The sequence below is a fragment of the Cupressus sempervirens genome, chromosome 3 (genome assembly GCF_028749045.1).
Source record: "Cupressus sempervirens isolate cs-2001-9-10 chromosome 3, ASM2874904v1, whole genome shotgun sequence".
NCBI classification, from domain to species: Eukaryota; Viridiplantae; Streptophyta; class Pinopsida; order Cupressales; family Cupressaceae; genus Cupressus; species Cupressus sempervirens.
In genome coordinates, this window is record NC_143120.1 from 438,011,090 (window position 1) to 438,020,066 (window position 8,977).

At 30.9% G+C, this 8,977-nt stretch overlaps 1 pseudogene; it reads right to left on the reverse strand.

The window, feature by feature from the left end:
* Positions 1-6,618: 6,618 nt before the first annotated feature.
* LOC149566934 (dihydrolipoyllysine-residue acetyltransferase component 4 of pyruvate dehydrogenase complex, chloroplastic pseudogene) lies at positions 6,619-7,491 on the reverse strand (annotated as a pseudogene).
* Between the last annotated feature and the right edge of the window lie 1,486 nt (positions 7,492-8,977).

Consider the following 8,977-nt stretch of genomic DNA (forward strand, 5'->3'; position numbering starts at 1 on the left):
ACCTCCAAAAGAACACTAAGTACTACAGTTGGGAAGCACATGAAAATGTAGAACTATTTTTGTTTAGTTTTTAATTTCCAAACTCTCTTGTTTTTTACCTCCCTAGATTCATTCTCAATAGAGATTTTTTTTTTTTTTTTTTTGCTACCACTTTAGAATCTAATTTTTGATTACAAACCCAAACTATCTTTAAAACATAACCAACATATATTAAAACCAAAACATAACTACTTTGAGCTTATCTCAACTAATTAATTGGCCCATTATGTTTACATCATGTTCTGAATGTTCCATAACATATATGTTTCCTCCACATTTTATGGACCATATAACATAAATCTAACACTAATTTAATATTGAATTTCATTAAAACTTACAATTTCATGCTTATAAACCCAAAGACCACTTGACTCAATCACATTGAAAATGATTATCTATCTTCATATTTGTTATTCTTATTAGATTTCCACAATCCATTGGAGTAAAATTTGTGCTTCTGGATTTGATTGTGTCAAATTTTTTAGCATCAACGTTTCGGATCACACTCTGTGATCCATCATCACACTTTTTCATTCTGGCATTCTCTCATCCTGATGATGGATCACAGAGTGTGATCCGAAACGTTGATGCTAAAAAATTTGACACAATCAAATCCAGAAGCACAAATTTTATTCATATTTGTTGTCCTCTTAGAGCTCTGTGTCACTATTTCTAATCAGTGCTCAATGCCTATGTATTATTGACCTTATGTTGTCGATTCTAAATGTGTTGCATCTTGACATTTAAATAGAGTGGATCTTTCTTGTGGACTCATGAAAATGCAAGAGCAATAATTTTTAAAGTAAAATTATTCAATATCAAGAGAAATTGATTCCACAATCTTGTCTTGAAGACAATCCCATTTTGTTTTAAACTTTCAAGTGTGTCTTTGTCTATGGATAAAATCTTGATTTTGGAAATATTTATTTGCTCAAATTTATGATTTTTAGATTGGGAGTCAGGTTTCTCTATTTAGAAATATTGGACTTTTGAAATAGCTAATTTACCATGGTTATAATAGCACAAATTCAATTTTTCTGATCAATCATGTTGGACATTGCATGTGTTTGTTTGTTCTTTTGGGCATTTCATTATTGATTGAAGCAAGTCAAATTTTAAATTTTGGTAAATCATGCTTTGAAATAGGACACCAAAAAGGGAATGTAGTTGTATTCAAGAATTAGCCAATCAAATAGATAAAGGTTATTTGTCATGGTGAGTTGAAGAACATTGCTCGTGGGTTAAATGAAAATCATTTGTGTTGAACTTCTAGTTTGATGTATGATGGTTGGAACCAAATGAGATGTAAGAGCTCAGTAATAACCTATTTGATGAAATGTTGAGCCAAGAAATATGTATAGAGAGAGGGAATCTTTGAGGTAAGACAATGAATTCACTATTGAGTTTCTAATTCATATGAATGAAAAATAGTTCTTGTTTGAATTGTCTTCTATTCATGGAAGAATACATAGAAGATCGCAATGGACTATTGTTAGAGCTTTGATTGGGAAATGCATGTGGTTGATGCATCATGAAAAGTAAAGGTTTTTTTTTCTTTTTTCCAGGTTCTTGACTCTAAAACTTATGAGCTTGAATGAATTTAATGATTCTAAGAAAAGTAGTGGATAGTAAATTGAAATTCAAAACTAGGAAATACGACGTCATCTAAATGTGGACCAGTCAAATAGTAAAATATGTGAAGATCATGCCACATTATTTTTTCATGTAATATGATAAAGTTACTTACAAATTTAATTATTAGAATTTCCCAAATTCATTTGCCCCAAGAAATGTTATCAAGAAGTTACAAGTTGCATGTTAAAGTATTTTAGTCAAGTAATTTGTTATGTATTTTTATTGTAATATATCTCAGAATGAGTTTTATTGTGTTTAAATAGGGTGTTTATTAATTTCAATGTTAACCTGCAATATTATTTTTAATGGGGGGATAGGAACTTTTTACCATACATGTTGATGCAACATTCTAGCCTATCATTTACTGTTCCACTCAATTCTTTCTAGGTACAAATCATAATCATCCATTTTCTTTTATCATATTTTACGAAAGTGTGTTGTAGTCCTTTAGAATATGTATATTCTTACTATAGAGCTCTGAGATTGCTTTTTTTTTGAATTTTTATGTTGTAAGAAGTGTTAGATAAATTTTCTACTTTTTACTATTCATCAAGTCATAAAGTTGGTAGTTTAATGCTATAGATATGGGTAATATTGAGGATTTTTTAGTTTACTTGATTTTGGTATGGCTTGGGTATGCTGGTTTAATTATAATTACTATAAAATGTAAGAATAGAAAACTAAATTAATCACAATTCACATTAAAAATAATACAAAATACTATTGAAATTGTTGATCCAGTTTTTTATTTTTTGAAATGATGCATGTCATACATGATCTATCACTTATGATAATTTAGTTTGTTCAAAATAGGAAAATAGTAAATACACAATGATCAAGTTAAAATTCAATAACTATTTGAACAAATTTGTATTTCTCTTTGTTGAGAGTTTCTAAATCAACAATTCATGTTGTAGGATTAAAAGCCAAGCCACTCCCTTTGCTCCTTAATGCAGATTTTTCTTAGAGCTTTTCATGTTTGGTTGATTGTGTGTATGCATTGCATGTTTTGTAACTTATTTTCTTAAATTTTAATCTTTTTTTTTTAAATTAGTATTATTATGAAAATAGCTAGGAGTTTGGGCCTTTGATAATGGAGTAGCCTAATAGATACATTCTAGGTTCTTTGACAAGTATTAATCCCAAATTATTCTAATAAGGGCTAAGGGGGTATTCAGTGTAGTACTTTGTAATGTAGAGTCAAAATTTTTGGAGTGAACTTAATTTTAGGAGTGTAACACATCACATAATAGGGGTGTTTCCTTTTGTAGGAGAAAACTTTCAGTAGTGTGAACTAAATTTTAAAGAATCATAGATACATTTATACATTTTCATGGAAGATAATGGAAGCACTATAAATAAATATTAAACAAGATTATAGTTTCATTTACATATTTTCAGAGTCTTGCAATACCTTTCCTCTGAATTTCCTTCCAATGAACCATCAAATTTATGGTTATTGGTTAAAAGCATAGTAAGGATCAAATTCATGGTAAGACATAAATTATGTAGACTACTAAGTGTATTATATCATGTGTGGATACTTCTCTTTCTAATTCTAACATTTTTTTCTACTCGATGGATGTCAATTTGTCTCGCATCATGGATGGAGTCATTCAACTACCCCCTCATGGAATTTTTTTTTACAAAAACCTCTCATGGGAGAAATATGTCTATAAAGGCTCAGAATTATTTTCAACTTGGATTGAGGCCAATAGATTGAACAATTTTATTGAGTGAGAAAACTCAAGGGAGTCATACACAACCTTCTTTCATAAAAGCCATAATAAGAAGAATCCTTGGAATTCAAATATAAAAACTAGAATTAATAGCTTTTCAGAATATGAGATGTACGAATAAGGATAATGAACTAGTAAATACAAATTTTTATACTCATATTAGTGATTTGAAAATAATGTCTCTAATGATTAGTTAACTATACTTAAAATTTTGAATGTTCTTATTGAATTTAATAGGTACTTGTGTGTGTATGGACCAAATGATTATAGGGGAAAAAATGTAGCACCTTTTGATCCTTTGTTAGTGCCTAAAATAGGGAACGGTAGTAGACCTAGTCATAAACATACATGATCTAGTTACATCTATCATTTTATCACACGAATAATAGTTCGTAAGCCAAACCATGTGTTAATATGGTATCACCAGGTTCAACATGTGGATAGTGAAGGAAAAATCTATCATGGTCAAATAAATAATGACTTTTTAGGAACAAGGCATTGGAAACATATATGGAGTAACTGAGAGGGGAGGTGGGGGGAAGGTGAGGTGTGAATCAGTTACCACAAAAACAAATCCACAAATCCCTTAGACGTCTAATAAAACTATTTACTGATGTCACTTGGTAAACATACTTAAAATGTTGTAACTCAGTAAATGCAGTGTATGTTAACTTTAACAAATCTTAAACATTCACAGTGATTAACATGCAAGCATAAAAGAAATAACATGAACACATGAGACACTAGATTTAACATGGAAACCCAATATGGGAAAAACCACCAAGTAACTAGCTACTGATTTTCACTCTTATGAAGTGAGTCCTATCAGGAGCCAACTTGGTTAAAGGTTGCAAAACACACTATTAGTTGTCACCTTGTTAGAGGATTTTATCACCCTATTAGGAGTGGCCTTACAAAAGGTTTTTAGAACAATTCAATGGAACTATCACCTTGTTAAAGGATTTACAACTGGCTATTAAACCAACTCTGCTAAGAGATTTTGAAATCATTGCTACGATGATAAAGAAGTAACAATGAAATGACCTAAATAAGATGCAAGTGGATTGCTGATTATAGATCTTTGTTCTGCTTCACACTAGATCATTCCTAATCAAATATAACTTTGTTGCTCCTCAAGGATATTTGACCATCCTTCAAATTCGCTCACACTTTCCTCTTCAAACAATCAATACACTTGCACACTCACTCATACACTTTAGAATTCTCAACTTGACCTTTCATATATACCATACAAATTATCAAGTCAGCCCATTTACAACTTACAATTACTAATAAACATTAACTTAGTTGGCTGGAATCAATAATTAAAATAATTAAGCTTCATATCCCAAGATTAACAAAATCCTTCATTGGTTGACCCTGCTCGGTAAACACTGATCTTGAAATGATTTCCTATGTTAACCAATAGAAGCTTGGTTAACACTGTGAACTTGCAAAATCCTTTGGCGACTAAGTGAACTCGATGAACACTAACTTTTCTTTATTAACCATGAGAGCTTGGTTAGCACTGCTTCTTGCTACAATTTCCTTTGATGCCCAAGTGACCTCGGTAGACACTATCTACATAGAGTAATCTCTAGGAATGCTCAGTAGACAAAAAAAATAGCCTTGTTGACCAACTAAGCTCGATAAGCACTATCTACCAACTGATATGACATTTGTGTAACATCAAAGACAACACAAAATTAGACAATTGTATCCAACACAAGGTCCTTTTTTGTACCATATATTAGCAAATAATTGCATCAATGAGTGGAGTCATTGCTATTACTTGGCATGCCCATAAATATAGTGCATAAAAAACATAAACAAATGGTGCATGAGAAGATGACCATGTTTGAGGGTCAAACATGTAGGGATGATTTTCTTACCATGGTGATATTGCAAATATTGATCGTAAAATTATGACATTAAGCTATGTGTTAGATAGTTATGATGCTCATTCAGTGCAACTATGGGTTTTGGCAAATCTAGATAAGTGGTTTGCATATCAACAATATAGTGCCACTATTGTTGATGGAGATAATGATATCCCATTTGTTTTGGGAGTTCAATTACCATAGAAACTTGATTGGATACTCCATTATGGCCATAATAGCATATTAGCAATGGATTCTACATTTAGTATGAATGCAATGAAGGTGTGTTATTATTATTTCATTATAGAGTTGAATTTAATTTGTGTATTGTCAATTAAATATAGTATTGATATATCATACCCCATGTCTTATGACAATTTCAATTATAAACAATCCTTGCATTTAATTCAAAGCATATGGGGTTGCATGTGGCATGGGTCATTATGTCAAGGTCTTGTGCATATGATATTGTATATTGGATGTGTATACTTCTCCAACAAGTTCACTTGAATAATATTGGTTGGAGATTAAACGCATTTATGGTAGATGATGCAGGTGCTAAGATCAAAGCTATTATGTATTTCTATTTTCTTCAAAACCTTATTTTTATGTAAATGCTATATTTCAATACTATTTTAGGAAATTAATAGAAGTGTCCTTCAAACTAAGACACTTCATTCTAACATATATTTGGATCTCACTAATTTTTCTTTGATGAATGCCCTTTTTTCTATAAAGAATTATTATGATTTTTTTAATCCCTATTTTTTTGCACCATTAACTATTTATCATTACTAATATCATGTGTTTCCTTTGGATCATTGTTCTATCCATGCCCATTATTTGACACTATAGAAGTGATTTCAACTTACATGAAATTTAATGGTTATCCATTTCATATATGACCTACCCTTTGTTAAGATATGGTTGTTCATTAATAACATATGAATGTTGTTATTTGAATTAATGTTTACATTATTATTATTAGATCAAACTAGGCTCACTTCATTGAATTATAGAATATATAGAAAATGTTGACCACAATAGAAGCCACAAGGTGAATTTAAGCTATTATATCCACCTTTATAACATTTTCAAAAAGATGCAAAGTTTCATAGTACTTGTCTAAGACTCTAAAGAGAAAAAATTTAGTCACAAAATGAAACTTATACAAAAATAAAATTCCAAACACAATTACTCTCTCCATATGTTGTAGATTTACTACATCTTTTTGTAACACAATGCGGGCACATCGACATTGAATGGTGAAAAATCTCTCCAAAACATGACATGTACACAAAGAAGGCATCATTCATACCTTACCCTTACAATTTAAGTGCCTCTGGGTTTTCCACAACTTTTGCAAATATTTTCAAGAAAGGTTGCCAAATGAGCACCATATTGTTTAGTTGTCTATGCTTACATTCACCTATATTTTACTTTTCACACCAAGGAACCCATCTCTAGTTGTTGTGACTATATTATTTGATCCCCCAAAAAACCCTAGTTGCACCTTGTTCTAGTGGAAGAATTACATCAAATCTTTCTACTCCAAACAATCCAAGATTGCATAGAGTAAAGGTTCTTGAATTGTATTCTTGAGGTTGAAGTTGCTTTGCATGAGCTTGCTCAATAAGCTCCTTCTGCCTTTGGGAAATTAAATATAGGTATCCCTTATTTCGCATCTTGAAGAACAAGATTTATAAGTCCTCCATTTATTATTATTGCAACCATAATATTTATGCTATTTTTATAAGTACAACTTTGATCATCCTTGCAGCTTGAGTTGACAATCAGATGTTGTGCTAAAGTCATTGCAGTTGTCTTTCTAGTAGATAATTCATAATCCCCTTGGATTTGACCCTTTTGTAGAGAGAATCTAGAGCATTTGTGGTGATAGAGTACCCAACTTGGAATGTAGGAACTAAAAGGATCTCTACCATATTTCTTGCCACAACCACATGTATCGTGGTAAAAGGCACCATGGTTCCTAGCAACACAACTATTTTCTAAGAAGCCACAAGTTTAGTAGTAGCAACAACAATAGGGGTTGGTTCAGATTTAGCCATGACAATAACATACAGAGAAGGTATTATTATAATATTTGTTGCACTCTCAATTTCAAAGGTGGTAATTTATCTTTTAGGTCTAGATCCCACAATATTAGTTAGATCAACCTTGTATTTTTTAACCAATTTCAATTATGCAGTATTCATGTAATTTATCTATCATGTCTTTGTAGGCCTCAAGTTGCATCAAGTTATAAATTACTTATTTCTTCTAATAGATAGTTTTGCTTAATATCTTTTATAATCATATCTTATAAAGGAGAGTAAATGCATCTCTTTGATAATGTATGAAACCATTGAAAAATAGTTTTAAGTACTAAATGTATAATATTTATGATACTGAGAAGTATTTCAATGTGATGTGTATATATGTTCTTGCCATGTTAGACGTGCATGGTTGAAAAAATTAATTGCAAAGGTCAAAGATAACACAATTAGACAAGAAATGTTTGATAGACTTGGATATATCATGCATCATTTAGTAAATGAAGATTCAACAAGGAATGATGTTCACATGTTTATTGAAGACTTTAAATACACACAACCCTCATTTGTTGATTATTTTAAGAGTCAATGGTCTAAAAGATTGACTATGTGGGCTAGATTTTTCCATACACTCAAGCATGCAGGGCAAGAAAAAAATGGAGCCATAGAATTATACCACTCACTCCTAAAAAGATGATTCTTAAAAGTAGTAGAGCATACCACAAATAGTAGTGTTGATTGGTTGGTGCTTCAATTAACAACACATGTTTATATCTATTATTGGTGAGTACAAATCAGCAAGAAGCATGGTTTCTATAGGAACTTGAAATGAGAAGATTGAGAACACATCTTGGGTTCAAGCATTGTAAATTCTAGATGAAAATTTTATATTTAGTGATCTTGATGATTGTATAGCATGGGTGCTAAGTCAAAGTGATACTTGTTTCCAATATGAGGTGTATATCTCTTCACCTGATCTATGTATGTGCTCTTGCAACTTTTCAATACAAGGATACATGTGCAAACGTGTGATCAGGTGAACTTAGAGAGAGAGAGAGAGAGAGAGAGAGAGAGAGAGAGAGAGAGAGTCTATCTAATAATAATTTGCATGTGGACTTGGATTATTTTGCCACTACAATTGATTCTATAGAAGAAAGATGCCCAATCGGTGTTTCTAATCATTTGGTATGACAACAAAATTTATTTATTTATTTTACTAGTATAGGATTCCTAAAAAATCATATGTTTAAATGTGTTTCAATATCATTATAGGAATTTACTGAATTAAATGGGATTGGGGATAACAAAAATTGTCAACTATTGGAGGATCATTTGGTACATATTTAGGTGAAATAATAATTATATATTGATGATTTTTATTCTATTTTTTTTGAATTTTTTATTTCTAAAATTATATGTTTAACTTTTTGTAGATGATAGAAAACAGTGATGAGAATGCAGCAATAGAAATAAAGTTTGAAATACACAACGAGATTCAAGGAATGACTAATACATTTGATCTAGCAACACTTTCTTTCATTCAAATTTTTTAAAGGACTTGACAAATAATGTTAAAACTAGAAACATATCATCCCACCTTGGATTAAACCATCCAAGTGCACATCCATTT